At 39.1% G+C, this 19,982-nt stretch overlaps 1 non-coding gene across 1 annotated transcript; it reads right to left on the reverse strand.

Moving 5' to 3' along the window:
• Positions 1 to 12,880: 12,880 nt before the first annotated feature.
• LOC114678554 (U7 small nuclear RNA) lies at positions 12,881 to 12,943 on the reverse strand. Its single transcript, XR_003729990.1, has one exon. It is a non-coding gene; the product is annotated as a U7 small nuclear RNA (small nuclear RNA).
• Between the last annotated feature and the right edge of the window lie 7,039 nt (positions 12,944 to 19,982).

Below are 19,982 nucleotides of genomic sequence, written 5' to 3' on the forward strand. Positions count from 1 at the left end.
AAATCTGACTTCCAGGTTATCTGAATGTGCTTCCCATAAAGAAAAGCAATCACAACGCAGGAGGTTTTTCTTTATGCTTTGGTAATTGGCCTAGGAAACAAAGATTTGGTGTTTTATCAAGATAATTTCCTGTGTATCATATTGTTTTTATTAGGTTTTTTATTATGTAGGAAAACTGAGCTTTAAAAGAGTTAAAGTTCCTTTGTTTTATTTTGTTTTTGTTTTTATTTTGCATCTATGTAATATTCTGTATTTGCTTTTGAAATATTTTAATTACCACTCTGGTTAAGTGAATGACTATTATTTCACAATGACACATAATCCCATTTTGATCAGATGTTTTAAACCTTTTGACATCTTTGGCAGGCTTCCTCAGTATCAAACTTCTAAATTAAGTTTTCTTGACCTACAATTAACTTTGAGATTTTTCCACTTGGACCTCTGGAGAGCCTCCAAGAATGTATTTCTCTCTGGTAGAAATGTTAATAATTAGGCTTGTTAGATGTATTAAATTATATGGGAAGCATTGTCAAATAAACGATGTTAAATCTTTGTTAAAGTTATATTTATATGAATATGATATTGATATTCTATATATTAACACTGTGACTGTTCCAAAGATTATGTAAAATTTCTGAAACTCTGATGATCCTGATGTGTTGCTGTCAGCCATGATTCTGGTTATCTTAAAATGATATATGAAATAGAAATAACTGAATTTCCTTGTCAATTGCTAAACTTTCATTAGATTTTTCACCATGGTTATTGAAAGTCTCTGTCATCCACAGTTTTGATTTTTCACTAAAAGCATCTGCATTCAGCCTGGGTATGGTGGCTTATGCCTGTAATGCCAGCACTTTGGGAGGCTGAGACAGGAGGATCACTTGTGGCTACAGGTTCAAGATCAACCTGAGCAATATGACAAGACCCTGTCTCTATTTAAAATAAAATAAAATAAACAAAAAATAAAAGCATCTGCAATCAGATTCATGGAAAGACTCTAGCAAATGCTCTTGAATACAGGTTTCTGATAATTTTAAAATCAATGGTTCTAGTAAAAATTTACAGAATTCTAATGAAGAAACTGATGAGTTCATGAAACTGTTCATCAAGACCAAGTAAAACAAAAATTAATTACATGAGATTGTGTAGCTGAAAAGGATAATGTTTTTATAACTTTTATTTGAAACATTGTTGGCTTTTTACTTAAATGTTTTGTTTTCTAGATTTAAGGAAACTTTTTCTCATAACTAGTTATAGTTTATCGAAATTTGATAATGCATACATTTGTAAATAAAACTGGAAGAATTTACTTTTTCTTCCTACTTGAGTCCTTAAAAATTCAGAAACTATTTGTATTTTAGTTTAAATTTTTAAAAATCAATAGTTTTGGCCAGCCATGGTGGCTCACGCCTGTAATCCCAGCACTTTGGGAGGCCGAAGCAAGTGGATCACCTGGCATCAGGCGTTCCAGACCAGCCTGGCCAATGTGGTAAAACCCTGTCTCTACTAAAAATACAAAAATTAGCTGGGTGTGGTGGTGGGCCTCTGCAATCCCAGCTACTCCGGAGGCTGAGGCAGGAGAATCGCTTGAACTGGGAGGCGGAGTTTGCAGTGAGCTGAGATAGAACCATTGCACTCCAGCCTGGGCAACAAAGTGAAACTCTGTCTCAAAAAATAAATAAATAAACAAATAAATGATAAATTAAATAAAATAGTTTGCATAAGTTCAATAAGATTGTAACAGGATACAATTGAAAATGTTGGCTTTACTAGCAAGATTTTGACTGGGATGTCATATTTAAATAATTTAGGCTAGGTGTGGTGGCTCACGCCTGTAATCTCAGCACTTTGGGGGCAGGCGGATCACGAGGTCAGAAGATCAAAACCAGCCTCGCCAACATAGTGAAACCCCATCTCTACTAAAAATACAAAAATTATCCGGGCATGGTGGCCCGTGTTTCTAATCCCAGCTGCTTGGGAGGCTGAGGCAGGAGAATCGCTTGAACCTTGTAGTGAGCCAAGATGGCACCACTGCACCCCAGCCTGGGCGACAGAGATTTAAGGAAACAAATCTGATTGATAAAAAAATTAAAAAAAATTTACACTGAAGTAAATCTGAAGTCCCTTTCGGTTTGGCTTCCCAGCCTCAAATAGTTTTTAAATATGATATTTCTGCCAGGCGCAGTGGCTCGTGCCTGTAATCCTAGAACTTTGGGAGGCTGAGGTTGGCGTATCACTGGAGGCCATGAGTCTGGGACCAGCCTGGACAACATGGTGAAACCTATCTCTACAAAAATGCTAAAATTAGCCGGCCATGGTGGCACATGCCTGTAGGTCCAGCTACTTGGGACACTGAGCTGGTAGGATTGCTTAAGCCTGGGAGGCCGAGACTGCAGTGAGCTGAGATCATGCCACTGCACTCTAGCCTGGGTGATAGAGTGAGACCTTGACTCAAAACAAAACAAAACAAAACAAAACTAAACTAAAAAAGAAAAGAAATGAAATTTCTGTGTGAAAAATAACTATTCTTGCTGCACTTCTGTAAAAGATCATACCAATATTGATGACACTAAATTATTTTATAAATAATTTTGTCTTTTTGTGATTGTTTTTAGTAGAAATTGGGATGGCTGGAAAGAAAGTTATGTGTTTTTCTTTGTTGTTGTTTGTTTGTTTTTTAAAAAAGCTATAATACACCTGTGACTAGATTGTAGCCCTGTGTCATGGTTGACCTCTGTTTAAATTGAAAAACAAAATTGTAGCCCTGTGCAGTGTTTTGAGTTTTTGATATCTGCTTATAGACTAGATTAGATCCTGAATTCACCTCATTCCCACCAATATCTGGCTACAACTATTCAACTAAGTTTAAGAACTGTCCTGTTTTAGCCAGGTGCGATGGCTCATACCTGTAATCCCAGCACTTTGGGAGGCCGAGGCGGGTGGATCATGAGGTCAAGAGATCGAGACCTTCCTGGCCAACATGGTGAAACCCCGTCTCTACTAAAAATACAAAAAATAGCCAGGCGTGGTGGCATGTGCCTGTAGTCCTAGCTACTTGGGAGGCTGAGGCAGGAGAATCGCTTGAACCCAGGAGGCGGAGATTGTAGTGAACCGAGATTGAGCCACTGTATTCCAGCCTGGTGACAGAGCAAGACTCTGTATCAAAAAAAAAAAAAAAAAAGGAACTGCTCTGTTTTTCAGGCCTTATAAGATAACACCGAATAACTTTTAAGGGACAAATCTCATGCCTAATGTAAGGGCTTCCCCAAAAGTTCACTGGACCACCCAGTGCCATGACCAGAAACATTCACACTGAAACCAGGATATGAATTTGACAGTTTCATACTGTGGATGGGATTTCCCAAGACAATGGAATAAGATTCTCCATCATAATGACTCTTATCCCTATTATTTTTTGCTTTGCTTATGCCTACCTTCTGTCTTTGACAGGTGTAATGGAAATTTCACAATTAGTAGCTATTGCATGTAACTTGACAGAACCTGATCTAAGAAATCCTTTAGTTAATGGATAACTTTGGCAACATCCCTAATACAACTTTCTGTTCATATTATGCTAATAATTTTGAACTAGCTCTCTCTGCTTTAATTTAACCAAGCCATGGAATGCAAACTAACAGGATTGCTACCTACTAGCTAAACAGAGATATCTGTATCAACACTAACACTACATGCTGTACCAGGACAAATTCTTCTGGGGACATTGAGACCCAAATACACAAAATAAGAAAAGAAGCCATGGTTACAGCAGATCTCATATGGCCGGGTGCGGTGGCTCGCACCTGTAATCTCAGCACTTTGGGAGACTGAGGCGGATGGATCACTTGAGCTCAGGAGTTCAAGACCAGCCTAGCCAACATGGTGAAACACCATGTCTACTAAAAATACAAAAATTCGCTGGGCGTGATGGCATGCACCTGTAGTCCCAGCTACTCAGGAGGCTGAGTCAGGAGAGTCACTTTATCCCAGGAGGCGGAGGTTGCAGTGAGCCAAGATTGTGCCACTGCACTCCAGCCTGGGCAACAGAATGAGACTCAGTCTCAAAAAACAAACAAACAACAACAGCAGCAACAAAAAACAAACCAGGGTCTCATCCAATTTCCCATGGCCATTTGATTTATTCAATTGGTTGCCTTTAAGCATAGGCTCATGGCTTAAAAACATTATGCAAACTGGGATTATCATATTACTACTAATTTTACTTAGTGTTTTCCTTTTTAACTTTGTACCTGTTGCCTGTCACATTTCTGCAGATATACAACTCTTTGCAGAATAATGCCGGTCCAACACTTTGAGAGGATAGACAACACTTATGGAACACACAAAAACTTAACAATGGACTCCCGGCGGATTTAGCCCGAGAGTCACTTCCTCCAAACCTCCCTTGCTAAAAACGTTTTGCCACTCTTAGTCATGAGTCACTCCCTCCAATGTAGGACTAGACAAGAACCTGGGACACATAAGTCTTGGTAATGAGGGACAATCAAAACCTAACTCCATAGCTGGGTGTGATGGCATTTGCCTCCAGTCCCAGTTACTCAGGAGGCTGAAGCAAGAGGATCACTTCAGCCCAGTTCAAGGCTATAGTGCACAGTGACTGAGCCTATGAACAGACACTCCAGCCTGGGAAACATATCAAGACACTGTTTATACTTTTTTTTTTTTTAAAGACAGTCTCACTCTGTCACCCAGGCCGGAGTGCAATGGTGCAATCTTGGCTCATGGCAACCTCTGCCTCCCGGGTTCAAGCGATTCTTTTGCCTCAGCCACCCGAGTAGCTGAGACTACAGGCATGCATCACCATGTCCGGCTAATTTTTGTATTTTTAGTAGAGACAGGATTTCACCATGTTGGCCAGGCTAGTCTCGGACTTCTGAGCTCAAGTGATCTGCCTGCCTTGGCCTTTCAAAGTGCTGGGATTACAGGCGTGAGCCACCACACCTGGCCTACTTTTTTTAAAGGTAGGAAAAAACAAAAACAAAACAAAACAAAAAAACCCTAACTATGGGATAACTGATCAGCAATGCTTGTAGAAAAAGATTTTGATCAAAAGGGGGACATATGAAAGTTGTCAGGATCAAAAAGGAGTCACTTGTGTCAAATCCTGAAATATGGAGCCAGAGAAGGCCACAAAGGGAGGGTTGTCACGCTTGTATACCTGATTAAAACTATCAAAAAAGACTGCAAAAACCACAACCTTGCACAAAACCATCACAACAGTACACAAAAAATATTTCTGTGAGTACATCTGCCTAGCAACTGCCTGTCCAGCCTTGCACTGATGCCATCCTTGTTATTGATTCTTATAATGAAGAATAATTGTTTACAGACACTTATGTAATCTTTTCATTTTTTTTTTCTTTTTTTTTTTGAGACGGAGTCTCGCTCTGCCGCCCAGGCTGGAGTGCAGTGGCCGGATCTCGGCTCACTGCAAGCTCCGCCTCCCGGGTTCCCGCCATTCTCCTGCCTCAGCCTCCCCAGTAGCTGGGACTACAGGCGCCCGCCACCTCGCCCGGCTAGTTTTTTGTATTTTTTAGTAGAGACGGGGTTTCACCATGTTAGCCAGGATGGTCTCGATCTCCCGACCTCGTGATCCGCCCGTCTCGGCCTCCCAAAGTGCTGGGATTACAGGCTCGAGCCACCGCGCCCGGCCAATCTTTTCATTTTTTAACAACTCTTGTCTTTCATTACCTCCCTGAATATGCTCACCATGTTCCCATTGCTATGCTCAATCCCAAATATTATCAATCCTGAATAATTATCAACATTTTAAAAATATCTTATATGTAATATATGCATATAAAATATATATATTTATAGTATATATAAATATTTATAATATAAAAGTATGCATGTTATACTTTTTTTTGAGACAAGGTCTCATTCTGTCACCCATGCTGGAGTGTAGTGGTGTGAACATGGCTCACTGCAGTCTTGGCCTCCTGGGCTCAAGTGATCCTTCCACCTCACCCCTCTGGGTTGCTAGGACTACAGATGTGCACCACCGTGCTTGGCTAATTTTTTAAAAAAATTTTGTAGAGCTAGGATCTCCTTGTGTTGCCCAGGTTGGTCTCAAACTCCAGGCTCAAGTGATCCTCCTGCCTTGTGAACCTCCCAAAGTTCTAGGGTTACAGGCACTTACAGGTGAGCTACTGCACCTGGCCCTATTTATATATATATTTTTAATCTACCCATCTGCACACTGAGTGTGTGTGTGTGTGTATTTAATTATTTTTTATGTAGTTTCATGTTTTTAGATCTTAAGTTTAAATCTTTGGATTGTTTAGCAATTTTTTTGGCTTAATGTGTTATATAAAAACCTTTATAGAGTGTGTTATATAAAAACTTTTATATAAAAACCTTTATTTTTTCTGAACTATTATCCAATAGTACCATGATGTTTTCTTTCTTTTAGTTTGTGTACTTATTTATTATAGTAGACTTTTTCCAAGGTTCATTTATGAGCAGTTCCGTCCAAATCTGCTTTTCACCCAAAAAATGTTGGTGAATTCTGTTTGACTGTCCACTCTCTTTTTACCTGGGAACTGTAAACTGTACCATAATATTAGGAATGGGTATATTCTCTTTGTAATAACATCTACACTATATTCTGTGATATGCAGTGTGTACAAACTCAGCTTCTGGAACGAGAATGTCTGATTTTGTCTGTTGTTTACCATCTGTGTGCCCTTGGATTTCTTTTTTTTTTTTTTCTTTTCTTGAGACAGTCTTGCTCTGTCGCCAGGCTGGAGTGCAGTGGCGTGATCTCAGCTCACTGCAACCTCTGCCTTCTGGGTTCAAGTGATTTTCATGCCTCAGCTTTCCAAGTAGCTGGGATTACAGGCACGCACCACCACACCCAACTAATTTTTGTATTTTTAGTAGAGATGGGGTTTTACCATGTTGGCCAGGATGGTCTCAATCTCCTGACCTCATGATCCACCTGCCTTGGCCTCCCAGAGTGCTAGGATTACAAGTATGAGCCACCGTGCCCAGCCACCCTTGGACTTCTGAACTTTTCTGTGGCTCAGTTTCCTTATCTGTAACAGGAGAATACAGTTAGGATTGAATGAGTTAATGCTTGTAACATGTATGAAATGGTTCCTGGTACACAGTCAAGGCTTTATAAGTTTTAGAATTAGGATTATCCCCTTCTATGGCTTAAGAGAGAGACAGGAAGAGGGCTGAAGCTATGGGAAGCTTGAATATTTTGTGGGTCTTGGTTTCTGATTTAGAAATGAACTCAGTCTTGCTTACAGACTGTGTTCCTAACCTCTAATGTTTTTGTCTTTCTATTTTTTCTTCAATTTAGTCCAAATTCTTCTGTATTTGAGAGATGTTTCTCAAAATTTAAAAAATTATTTAAATTTTTTAATATAAAAATCTCCAAACATTAAACAAAAGCTGGAGGAATAACAATAAATCTCATTTACCCATCATCCAGTTTCATTTTTTATGTTATGTTTCTTCCATCTTTTAAAAATAGAGACGGAGTCTCAGTATGTTGCCCAAACTGGTCTTGAACTTCTGGGCTCAAGTGAGCCTTCTGCTTCAGCCTCCCAAAGTGCTGGGTTTTGAAGGCATGAGTCACCATGCCCATCCCATCATCCAGTTTTAATTGTTATTATCCTATGACCTTCACAGTTCTTGGTATGTTGGGAGGATTACTTGAGCCCAGCAGGTTGAGACCAGTCTGGATGATATAGAGAGACCCTATCTCAAAAAAAAAAAAAAAAAACAAAAAAGAAAAAAGAAAAGTTATTGGTATAAGATTGAGAACTCTTCCCTAGTTTCCACATAGATGGTGCTATTGTTCCTAGCGCCTAGGAGAAAGAAGCTTTGTGGGTCTGTACCTATCCTTTCAGATTTGCTGTAGGTCATAAACCCAATACTTGAGCTATTATGATTTAACCACTTTTTCTTGCAACTGTAGCGGCTCATCAGGCTGTTATATCTATATCTATCTCATCCTCTTTATTTCTACTCTAATTGCCCTACTTGGACCTTCACTGCTTTTCATCTGAATTATTGCAACAGCAGCCTAATTGGCCTTCCTGTATTCAGACCTCTATATTCAGTCCACCCTTCATACTGTTGAAAGTTTATTATTTTTTATATCACAAACCTAATTACGGCACTCTATTCTAGAAGCCAAGCAATTGCTCTCGGTTGCCTATAGAGTAAAATTCAAATGGTCTTTTTTCCACAAGAATCTGAGATAGGCCTTTTCAGCCCTTCACTAGAGTATCTTTCACTATATACCATAGTTCCTCAATTCTAACAAGCCATTGATTATATGACTATGTATTATGATTATATGCCATTGATTTCACAACAGCTTTGGGTCAGGGACCAAGAGGCACAATGGAACCTACGCATCACTGATAAGATACATTGTGATTTCACAATTATGAAAATGTAGAGGCATGTTAAATGATTCCCGTAATCACAGCAACAGTATTAAGGTAACAGCAAGAAATGGGTGGCATATTAGCCTGCGTAATTATAGGAGATTTTTAGTAAGGGAATTATTTACAAACATGGGCAAAGTTTAGGGAGCCAACAGGACATGGTATAGTATTCCCAGGCTGGCTTTAGGGTGTGTGGGGGACTGTTACAACTGAATATCTAGGTTTGAAGGCTGAGGGGAAGGAACTCTGGCAGGACCCAGAGAGAGAAGTGTACAGAGCAGGACTCTAGACAGAACTTGTGGACTTCAGCAGAGAGAGTGAGTGAGCCATGGAAACATGGTAGGGGAAGGGTACAAAGGAATAAATATCTCGAATACTTCACTCTTTCCCCACCCTCTTACCTCCAAGCTAGCTAAACCCAACTAGAATCCAGAGGATAAACAAGTCCACCAATGCAGGTAAGCTTCCCAGGGCACAGAGCATGATGGAGAAGAATGGAGCACAGTGGAGAGGGAAGCAAAAGGCTAAATGGGCAGTGTCAGGCACATCCTCCATTCCATTTACTCTCCATTTTATTTTATTTTATTTTATTTATTTATTTATTTATTTATTTGAGACAGAATCTCACTCTGTCACCCAGGCTGGAGTGCAGTGGCGCAATCTTGGCTCACTGCAATTCTGCCTCCCGGGTTCAAGTGATTCTCCTCTCTCAGTCTCCTGAGCACCTGGGACTACAGGTGCGTGCCACCACACCTGGTTAATTTTTTGTATTTTTTTTTTTTTGGTAGTGATGGGGTTTCACTGTGTTACCCAGGATGGTCTCGTGAGCCATCACGCCCGGCCTTTTGTTATTGAGTTCTGTGAACTACTGACAGCTTTCTAAATTATTCTAAGATTCTAGATTTCAATGATTTATTATTTTTGAAGAAATTTCTGTAAAGTTGCTGAAAACTGCAAGTCTGTAATGGTACATATTAGACTAAGCAGTTGGCTCTGACACAAATGAAGTGGATTTTGTTTTTCTCATCTCAACAGTATTTTTAATCGTTATGTTATCACTTGCTAATGTCTGTGGGGATGTCTTGGTTCTCTTTCAGTGGCAGAGACAGCATATGTATTTGTGCATTACTTGAAGATATTTCCACTAGATGAAACTGGGAAAGGACAATGTACCAAAGAGTATCCAAGCACAGAAGGGAATCTCAATTTGAAGTTAGGTGAATTCCAAACATGAACAGGGATGTCTGGCAAACTGGTAGTGTGGGCCCAGTAGGTATCACTTTTATAAGGAAAAATTTCCCTCTTGGGAGAAATCACGTTGAAGAAAAGCTGAGTCAGAAACAATAAACTTGAGTTTGTAAGAGAGCCTTCGTAGGAGGAAAATAGTGCTCTGTAGGCAGGCTGGTGGCTATCCTTCAGTTTCTTATCATATACAAGTCCCCTGAGTGGGTGTCTGGGACCTAGAGAAAGAGTGGTCTGTAAGTAAAAATCGAAAGTGCTATTTCACTGAAGGTTGTAAAACACTGATGCCACTGGTTTGAATTCCTCCTGCAGAATTGAATCCTAGAGGAAGAGAAGCATGCTTCCTTCAGTGCCTTTGTGGTGGTGCTTGGTGAGAGATAGTGGTGAAGGCATTGCCTAAAGAGAGAGGCACTAACAGGCAGAGGAGTGGTTGAGACCAGTGAGAACTGCCCTGCCTGGTGGAGCAGAGGCAGAAGCTGATGTCCAGGCTCTGCAGCATCTATAGGGAATTTGGTGCCTCCAGTGCTCATCAAATGATCCAGAGGCCTCCCTGAACACTGCAAAACCCAGAAGAAATTACCATGTCAACAGAGCAGAACTAGATCCTCTGGGGAAGCACAGTGCTGGTGGAAGAACTATAGCTCCAGTAAGCAAATGTGGTGCCTGGTGGGTGGTTGCTGAATAAGTGTGTGTTTGTGAGCATATGTGAGACACCCACTGAAGATGCCTAAAATCACCTCTAGAAACTGACATTTTAAAAGGAGACTGAAGTCCTGCATTATGCAGGTGCTGTGAGCCTGTGACTACTGGGTTATTCCACTGAATGTGACTTATTTGTATCTACAAGCTAGTGGAAGCTGGGTGCTATAGTTTAGATATTTGTCCCCCCAAACCTCATGTTGAAATTTGATCCCCAATGTTGGAGATGGGGCCTAATGGAAAATATCTGGGTCATGGAGGTGGATGCTTTATGACTGGATTAACCTCCTCACTGTGGGGGTGGTGAGTTCTCACTCTCTTAGTTCCATTGAAAGCTGGTTGTTAAAGAGAGCCTTGCTGGGCGCAGTGGCTTATGCCTGTAATCCCAGCACTTTGGGAGGCCAAGGTGGGCAGATCACCTGAGGTCAGGAGTTCAAGACCAGCCTGGCCAATATGGTGAAACCCCATCTCTACTAAAAGTACAAAAATTAGCCAGTTGTGGTGGTGCATGCCTATAATCCCAGCTACTTGGGAGGCTGAGGCAGGAGAATCACTTGAACCCGGGAGGTGGGGGTTTCAGTGAGCTGAGATCATGCCACTGCACTCCAGCCTGGGCGACAGAGAGAGACTCTATCTAAAAAAAAAAAAAAAAAAAAAAAAAAAAAGAGAGCCTGGCACTTCTTCTCTCTGTCTCTCTCATTCCTCTCTCACTGTGTCTCTGCACATACCAGCTTCCCTTTGCCTTCTGCCATGAGTGAAAGCAGCCTGAGGCCCTCACCAGATGCCCAATTTTGAATGTTCCAGCCAGCAGAGCTGTGTGCTAAATAAACCTCTTTTCTTTATAAAATACTCAGCCTCAAGTATTCCTTTATAGCAACACTAAACAAGCCAGGTGCAGTGGCTCATGCCTATAATCCCAGCACTTTGGGAGGCAGGGGTGAGCCCATGTGTTCAACACCAGCCTGGGCAACATAGTGAGACCCTGCCTCTACAAAAAAAATTTAAAAATTAGCTGGGTATGGTGATATGTGCCTGTAGTCCTGCCTATTCAGAAGGCTGAGGCCAGAGGATCACTCGAGTCCAGGAATTCAAGGTTATAGTGAGCTATGATCATACCACTGCACTCCAGCCTGGGCAACAGAGTGAGATCCTATCTCCAAAAAAGATAAAATAAAATAAAACAAAATATAACAACACTAAACAGACTAAGGCATTGAGCAAATGGATCTACAAAATAATCTAGAGATTAGAAGTTGTCATCAGAAATGTTGGGAATATTTAGGGGGCCGCTGGGCAATTTATGTTATAATAACTTAGGTACAAATAGAAAGTGGAATTTCATTTTGTAGTCACAGGTTACAATGTTGTATAAGTTCTTATTTAAGACTAAATAACCTAGACTGTGAGAATGTACCAATTTACACTTTGGTCATTGTCTCATAGAAGTCGTAGGACCAAACAATGTCTTCATGAGTTGGGGTGGGATTTTATTCCCAAAGAGGAAGGATATATGTATACCATCCTGAGAGTAATATTTGCCTTATGCATCTTACTTTTAACAGCAATACTGAATAAGCTAAGCCTTAAGATAGCTGTCTGCTTACAGTCTCTTAGAAAGGATTTTCCCTATAGTCTTCTTCTAGAATATTACTTCTGTGTGTAGTTCTTTTCTTGTATAAGACGACCCTGTCACCTTAACCACAACTGATGTGAATGAGAGCAGTTGTCTAATCCAAGGAAAAGCAACCCATCGTTCAGTCAAAAACCTATGATTTGTCTGGTCATGAAGACTGTTCAACGGAGATAATTGTAGCTAACTAGACTGAAGAATATCACCTTTCTTTGAAAGGAGTTCAACTGTTAGCAAAGGCAAAAACTGAAAGAAAAAGAGAAATGTAATTAGTAGAAGCCTACAAGCAGGAGAAGCCAAGAAGGAGAAGCTAATACAACAGAGGCCATTATGTTGAGCAAAAGAAGAGGGTACACGTATTGGTGACTTATTGGAAGGACAATCAGATTCAGAATAATTGTCTCCATTATAGTGGAGCATACAATGGAGCCATTAGAAGCTACCCAGTTACCAGAACAGCTGGACATCAAGAAGGAATTTTCAATTCTCAAATCATGTTCTGTCCCCTTGAGTCCTGCAGGATAGCTTCAGCATGTCTTTATTCCTGTAACCTACTAAACTCTAGCTACTCCCACATGGCTGCAATGAATTTTACCAGTTTTTAAAAAATCAATACTGATTTAAATAAGTAGGAAAGCATATTAGTAGGCATTAGTAACGAAGTGAAACAAGACTGACAGAAATCAAAATTTAAGAAAAATAAACTAATAAATATTATTTTTTCCTTTTCTTTCTTTCTTTATTGTGAAGATGAGGTTTTGTTTTACTGCCCAGATGGTCTCAAACTCCTGGGCTCAAGCTATCCTTCTGCCTTGGCCTCCCAAAGTGCTGGGATTACAGGTGTGAGCCACCATGCTCAGCCTTCTTTTTTTACTTCTTTTTCCCCGCCGGTGAAAACTGGAAAAGCTGCTAGACAAATTCTAAAAGAGATGTAACACTGGCAAATATTCTTAGTCTGTGGGTACTGAGCATGAAATTCCAATCTTGGCTTCCAAGTATCTAAGGCAAAAAGAAAAAAAAAATGAGAACAAAAATATTTTAAAATATTTAACTTTTATCTTCATTTATTTTTCCCTTTCCTTCCTCTCATATTAGCCAGATCTGTGCTTTCTTCAAGGGGAAGTCTGTTGTAAGGATGGATGTTGAACTTGCCTGGAAAACTGTCTGGTTTTATTTCAAAAGGCTAAGCCTCAGTAAAGGAGAGAAATAGCGGGAAAAGATAAAATGACTTGCAGAAAGCTGAAGTAAAGAACTTTGCTCAGTTGATAAAACAATATCCCACACACTCGATAATACCAGAGGAACTTGTATTTTGGACATGAGGACCCTGATCCAGATTTGTGGTAGTATTGCTAGGGAGAGAGCAAGAGACCCCAAAGTATGAAATTCTCAGCCTTGGCAAAAAATGCCCATGCTGCAAACCTGGTGTGGAAGCAGCTAAGTGCTACTGGACCTGAAGGGATGATTCAGAAAGAGCATGGACAGGACTATGAAGAGTGGGTCAACGACCAGTGGGTCTTTCTGTTACCTCCTTGATACCCTGGTACTGCATAAGATTCCAGAACCATGAACAGCCGTGGGGAGACTGGCATCAAGCTTGAAGAATGAACAAAGTTAAATTTCTACATGCTGGGTAGAATTGTGGGTGGGGGAGTATTACTCAGAATCAGAAAGTATCTTGATGTACAAAATTTTTTGCATATCTATACCTGAGAACTGATATTTCCCCCCTCCCCACTATACCTGAGTTATCAGAAAAGACAAGAATCAAGCTCACTTCTGAGTTTCAATGGATCACAGTGGTTGCAAGGACAGTTAGGCTCTTTCTAATCATAAGACAAAATGACATGCTCAGGGAATCTTAGGTAATGGGACGTTAAAGTAAAGAAGACAAATTTCTGTCTTACAGCCAGTCCTTTCACCCGTGTTGGAATGAATCTGGAAAGTCATTTGGGATATTACCAGTTCTTGCCATTGTGTTCTCATGCTGCTGTAGATTCCTGTTGCAGTCCTATACCATTCTGGTGACTCAGCTAATCTCTGTAGCTGCTATTCCTGCTACTGAGCAATGAACTGACTTCTCTCCATTGTCTTTCTTAGCTTTTGCCATTCATGGTTTCTGACTACTCTTGGCTTTTATTGTCTCATGGCTTCTGATCATTGCCTTTTCTCTGGGTGAGAAAAGGTTGGCTTTGTTCTTTTCTTTTTTTTGAATTCTACCCCCGTGATAAACTGCTGACTTATTCTGTGTGTTGTACACTCAGCTTTGTAAGAGAGAATATTGATCCATTCATTCAGTCATGGCCACCTCTGTTGGACAAGGCTATCACTCCTGAATCATTTGCTTATGCCTGGTCCAAGCTGCAGCCAGGGATAGGAGTTCTCAAGCTTTTCTTCCTTTTTTTTCTTTTTCTTTTCTTTTTTTTTTTTTTGAGCTGGCTTCCTCTCTTGCCCAGGCTAGAGTGCAGTGGTGAGATCTCAGCTCACTGCAACCTCTGCCTCCTGGGTTCAAGTGATTCTCTTGCCTCAGCCTCCCAAGTAGATGGGTTACTGGCTTGTGCCACCGAGCCAGGCTAATTTTTATATTTTTAGTAGAGATGGGGTTTCACCATGTTGGCCAGGCTGGTCTTGAACTCCTGACCTCAAGTGATCCACCTGCCTCTGCCCCCAAAGTGCTGGGATTGCAGGTGTGAGCCACCACGCTCAGCCGGTTCTCAAGCTTTTCTGAGCTTACCTCACAAGGAGTTGTAATCGTGGCAGACCCTGTGAGAAGAAGACTAAAAGCAAACACTTATGTATTGCTAACCGTGGGCCAGACATTGTTCTAAATGCTGTATAGTCTGTTCGCCCTTCCAAATAATATACCCATTTTACAGATAAGGAAGCTAAGATGGTTAAAGTTGACAATATTTCAAAGATCACATAGCCAGTAAGCAGCAGAGCTAGGATTCTAGCCAGGCTGTCTAGCTTTTTTTACAAGCAGTGCTCTCTGCTTGTATTCTGTGAAATATCTTTATGTTAGGATCTGTTCCTTTATTTTCTGAATTGAGAACGATAATCCAGCTTTTCAATTAAGCCAAGAATATTCTTACTAAACCGTTGATTGCATTTCAATCTTTGAATATCACTAACAGTATTAGTAAGGAAGATTCTTTCAACAATCCCAGAAATTCATCAAATGCTTACTTCCTAAGTGAAAAAGAAAAAAGAAATGTTATTAGGGTAAATATTTTCTTTCAATGTTATTCAGCATTCCAAACTATCAGGAGCATAACATAATTCTGTTCAGGGACCTGTACTGTTGTTTATTTTCAAAGAGGACAGAAGCCTTAAAAGAGCAGTTTCATTAATATCAGATTTTTCAGAGTCCTCCAAAAATGTTTTATGGCATGTCCTATTCAGTTTTTCTAAATTAGAGACTCAAGTATTTATAGACAATAGCATTGCTTTAAGTAAGATGAAATGATGTTAGGAATCGAAAGCCTATCCTGTTCATCTTTGTAAAAAATATCAGAATAGTGGGAGCTTAAAAAATTAAGACAATTGAACTCATGAAGATAGACAGTAGAATGATGGCTACCAGAGGCTGGGAAAGATAGTTGAAGAGAGAGTGGTTAACAGGTACAAAAATGTAGTTAGAATGAATTAGCACAACAGGATTACTACAGTACAACAATAATCGTACATTTTAACATAACTAAAATAATATAATTGGATTGTTTGTAACACAAAGAAAGGATAAATGCTTGATGTGATGGACACTCCATTTACCCTGATGTGATTACTATGCAATATATGTCTGTAGCAAAATATCTCATGTGCCCCATAAATATATACACCTAGTATGTACTGACAAATTTTTTTAAAAAATTAAAAAATATCAGAATACATGTAATAAACAGTAATGAATATAAAATTACTTGAGAATCCCTAAAGACACATTACTTATATTCTTGTAGTAAAGACTATTATTGGAAAAAAACTTGCCTAACTGCAGCAAGTGTTTTGAGAAGAAATATGATTTAACTGTAAGATATGGAAGGAGACTGAAATGCATTATTCAATCGCATTATTCATTTTGATGCTGATAAGACTGAGATAAAGCAAAGTGGATGGCTTATGCAATCCCAGGTTGCATATTGCCACTTTTTGAATTACCAAGAGACATTTAATTAAATAGCATCACACAGTCACGGTGGTCGTTCTCACAACAGCAGCTGGACTCACAGCTGGGTGTAGTGGCATTCTCACAAAGGCATTCTGACCTTGGCAGCATGTCTGACCTCTCCTTTGAGACTTCTCTGCTAGCCCCTGTGGATCTCATCTCTTGCACTGCTTTCAGACATGCCCAGAATAGAGCTGAAATGGAGTCCTGCCATAAATCAAAATCTGTGAATGGATACTATACAATTCCTAATTTATATGCTATGTGGTGTGTGTTCCTTTGAGAGACATGAAGATATGTAAATAGAGTAACCAGAAAGGACTGATGTAAAAGTACTATTTTGCTAAGAAAAGAAGCAACAGAAATCAGTAAACTCACTTCATGTGAGTGTACCACTAAGCAGTGTGGAACGGCAGCTGGAGAGGGGCTTGTAAGTAGCTGATAAATGTCTATCAAACAGAGGCTTTTCTTTCATTTCCAAGCTGGTTTGGTGTGATGTAGTTGTCTTTCCTGCTGTCTACTTGGAAGACATGACAAATTATTCTGTGTAATTTAAGCCCAAACTGGAAGGTAGGAAAGAATTCCTCTTTCTGGGCCTCTTTCTGCTAAAAGGGTTGTTATGAACTCAAGCAGAATATAAAAGGTTATTTCCTAACACAAAAATGTCATGTTCCTGGAGAATCAAGTTTTTAGATCCTACTAGTCTGTGTGATGTATTACTTTTGCAGTTCAAATGAGAAATAAAGTTTTGCAATGAGGCTTTGGTGTTAATGTACATATCCAATATTCCACAATTTATGGATATTTGTCTTAAGTCTAATTACTCATTTTCCACTTATTTTAAATTTGTCACAAGCACTCAAGACAGAAATCAGAATGGTGCTTATTTTATACCACATCCCTAGACCCACTTTGTAAAAAATTACTTTTAGTTCAACTTGCCTCTATAATCAATCTTAGAACAGTTTTGTAATACATTGTATAATACGTCAGCAGAAATCAATTCAAGCAACCCTTCAGCATCTCCTGCTAACCTCAAAGGAATAGCAGATGACACCACTTGCCATTTTAATTTGTTAAATGGTATTGAGGAAAACCAGATATGCAACACATATTTCCAATTAAACTTTGTAATGCTTGGTTGATATTTATCTGAGGCATTGCATTTTAGATGGTAGAATTGTAGTAGCACAAAATTTTAGTCAACTAATTTTGAGGCTGAATTGTAGAATGAAACATGTTGTTTTCTGTGAAAAGTAGAAAGGATAGTACCTGCAGTGTGTTAGGCTTGTGAGTCCAGAACTCTTTCTCATGCTACTTTTTAGAAATGCTGATGTAGAATTCTCCATTGTTATATCTGAACTGAAATCTAGACCTTGTAATAAATTAAAAAGAAATAGAAAAGTTTGGACAAATAATGTGGGCATTACATTATTGTAAATAGCATACTATGTAAGTTTAAAAATAATGTTCCTTCTTTTAAAAATAGCTTTTCCCCTTCTTTTAAAATTATTTTAAATTAACACATAATTGTATGTACTTATGATGTTCAGTGTGATATTTCAATTCATGTAGATAATGTGTAATGATAAAATCAACCCCTTAATTTATAAAAAAAAAATTTTTTTGAGAAACGGTCACACTCTGACACCCAGGCTGGAGTGCAGGGATGCGATCACGGCTCATTGTAGCCTCAACCTTCTAGGCTCAACCAATCCTCCTGCCTCAGCCTCACGTAGCTGGAACCACAGGTGTGTGCCACCACACCCGGCTAATTTTTGTATTTATGTAGAGACAGGAGTCTCACCACGTTGCCTAGGCTGGTCATGACTCCTAACCTCAAGCGACCCTCCCACCAAGGCCTCCCAAAGTGCTAGGATTACAGATGTGAGCCACTGCACCTGGCCTCAACCCCTTAATTTTAAGAAAGTACATATTCGTTAATTGATACTAGAAAATTTGGAAAAGTATAAAGAAAAAAACTGTCGTTGTCCAACTAAAGATAGGTATTATCTATATTTAGGTGTGTTTCCTCTCTCTCTATTTTTTTTTCTTGAGATGGAGTCTTGCTGTGTTGCCCAAGTGGCAGTGCAGTGGCACAATGTTGGCTCACTGCAACCTCCACCTTCTGGGTTCAAGTGATTCTCCTGTCTCAGCCTCCCGAGTAACTGGGATTATAGGCGTGCACCACCACGCCTGGCTAATTTTGTATTTTTAGTAGAGATGGGGTTTTGCCATGTTGGCTAGGCTGGTCTCGAACTCCTGACTTCAAGTGATGCCCCTACCTCGGCCTCCCAAAGTACTGGGATTACAGGAGTGAGCCACCGCGCCTGGCCTTTCCTCTATACTTATTCTTTTGTTTTGCGTTGTGTGTTTCATTTATTATATTATTATTATTGTTTTAGAACTAGGATTTCACTGTGTTACCTAGGCTGCACTTCAGCTCCTGGGATCAAATGATATTCCTGCTTCAGCTTCCTGAGTACCTGGAATTACATGTGCATGTTCCACTGTGCCTGGCTGTGATTGTGTTTATTTTTAGAAAATTTTTTAATTCTTGCCTTTTCAGTTAACAATATATAATAGCATTTCTCTATGAATGCTAATATATACCTTTACAAAGAAATTTAAAGTATAGTACAATTTTATATTACTTGCAGTTTCCATGATTTATTTATCTAGTCTCAGATCTTTTTAGGTTGACCTAAGTTTTCACTTTCATAAAGTATGCTATTATATCTTTATGTATGGAAAGTACTCTTAATTTTGAATTTTAGATTTTATATTTAGGCTTTTTTCTCAGAAAGGAAATGAAATTTAAAGATTCATTCAAAAAATGTGTTATCATCAGAAATCTATGACAATGCTTTGCTTTGTGGCAGGCTTGCCAGCATTGAATAGCATCACGTATGTGTATATATGACTTCCTATTACACATGGTAAAATGACCATATACATTTATTTTCTCCTCTACTCAAAATTTTATTAAAGAGGCAGCAAAAGAGTAAAATATATGTACAGACCCATAAGATCAAAGAAAATGAGAGTGAAATAGGAGATCTGGAGCACAGAAAGCTGTGACTTTAGGAGCTGAGTAGGAGAATAAAAGAAAAATAGATAAATTCTTCTGAGTCTCCTAGCCTCAAACACAGACAGTCAGACGTATGCCTTTTTGGCATGAAGTAGGAGAGTTTTTTTTTCTTTTTTGAATTACAATATTAGGAGAAAGAACAACCAAATAACAATATTCTGGGCTCCCAGTACAATTTCCAGCTTTTTGTCCGAAATATTCAAACAAAAACTTGGAGAAAACAAAGGATAGAAATAGAAAAGAGCTTAGAAACCATATGGCACATGAAGAAGTAATAGAATATATGTGTAATTGAAATTTATTTTTAAAATTTCAGTATAAATTGATAATTACATATATTTGTGGGGTACAAAATGATGTTACGATTTATGAATATGATGTGGAAAAATTAAACCAAGTTAATTAACATATTTATCACTTCAAAAACTTATTATCTTTTGTGGTGAGAACATTTGAAATTTGCTTTGTTAGCAATTTTGAAATATACAATACACTATTATTAACTATGCTCACCACCCTGTGCAATAGATTTTTTTAAAACCACCTTATTCCTCTTGTCTAACTGAGACTTGTAGCCCTTTGACCATCATCTCCCCATGTCCCTCACCCTCCAGCATCTCATTACCATTCTACTCTCTACTTCTATGAATTTGATTGTTTTAGGTTTCATATCTAAGTAAGAACAAACAGTAATTTGTCTTTCTGTGCCAGACTTATTTCACT

This window comes from Macaca mulatta, chromosome 5 (genome assembly GCF_049350105.2).
Source record: "Macaca mulatta isolate MMU2019108-1 chromosome 5, T2T-MMU8v2.0, whole genome shotgun sequence".
NCBI classification, from domain to species: domain Eukaryota; kingdom Metazoa; phylum Chordata; class Mammalia; order Primates; family Cercopithecidae; genus Macaca; species Macaca mulatta.